The sequence below is a fragment of the Danio rerio genome, chromosome 20, assembly GCF_052040795.2.
Source record: "Danio rerio strain M-AB ecotype USA chromosome 20, GRCz13ab, whole genome shotgun sequence".
NCBI lineage: Eukaryota > Metazoa > Chordata > Actinopteri > Cypriniformes > Danionidae > Danio > Danio rerio.
Window position 1 is genome coordinate 4,897,085 of NC_141040.1, and position 1,392 is coordinate 4,898,476.

The window sequence follows — 1,392 nt, forward strand, 5'->3', positions numbered from 1 at the left end:
TCTATCTATCTATCTATCTATCTATCTATCTATCTATCTATCTATCTATCTATCTATCTATCTATCTTCAAACTGTTTTAATCTATCTATCTATCTATCTATCTATCTATCTATCTATCTATCTATCTATCTATCTATCTATCTATCTATCTATCTATCTATCTATCTATCTATCTATCTATCTATCTATCTATCTATCTATCTATCTATCTATCTTCAAACAGTTTTTATCTATCTATCTATCTTCCACCCATTTAATCATCTAACCATCTATCCATCCATCCACCCACTTACCCATCCATCCAACCACTCACCCACCCACAGATCCACCCATCTATCTATAGTATCTGTCTCGGCAATCGTTAGAAGGAACAACATAGAATCCTCAACCTTTTTGCAAGGTTGGCACTATGTTGTAAGGTTGCTACATTGAGTTGTGTGTTTGTTGGGATGATCCTTTAACAAAGTTTCAGTGAAGTGATTTGTCATTTCCAGGCCTGGATTAAGAATTCAGAGGCCCCTATAGTTGAGTTTAAAAATATTAATAATATAATATTTTTTTAATAAAATGAATCTATCAATCTTTACAAAAATTTTTACTTATTTTTAAAGCACACTTTGATAAAAAAAAAAATAAATAAAATTAGTGAAAATTTATGGTTTTTAGTATACTTGTTCACTGAAGCAGTACTAATATATATATATATATATATATATATATATATATATATATATATATATATTAAAGAGTATTCATTGTAAATACAAATGAGTTATGTGGATGTCGTTAAAATTTAACACCAGGTGGAAAATAATTGATTATGGAATATTTAAAATAACTATTTAGATGCAGTTTATACACATGAAATAGGTTTAACCTAATTAAATACCCACGAGCCACTTGTGACACTTTTTTAAAGAAAAATATTTCCTTTTATTAAAAATATATGTATTTCCAATGTGATAATAATGTAGAAAAAAAAGCAGTTTCATTCGAACCGGTTGATGATCCATCGCGTCAAAACATGTTGCCAAGCATTTTACAAGCTACGCTACTCACGCGGTTGTCAATCGCTCTCTCTCTTTAGTTATGTTGTCTCTGTCAGTCAAACAGTGATGGGTGGAAATCGCTCAAATAGCTTATTCCAACGAGGTGCGCTATTTGCACTTAGCCTAAATAGACACTCCAAAGTCAGCATTTTCCCCCCTAGCAGGGGCCACAAGTGCGCACAGGCCCCATAATTCCCATTGGTTATTCCAGCCTTGGTCATTTTCTATTTTAATATCAATAACTCATTTAATTTGGAGAGGTTCAGTCCCATCTAAAAAAAACATTTACAACAGAAAAAAAAGACACACATCAAGCACAACTTATAGCCTCCACCAGCAACA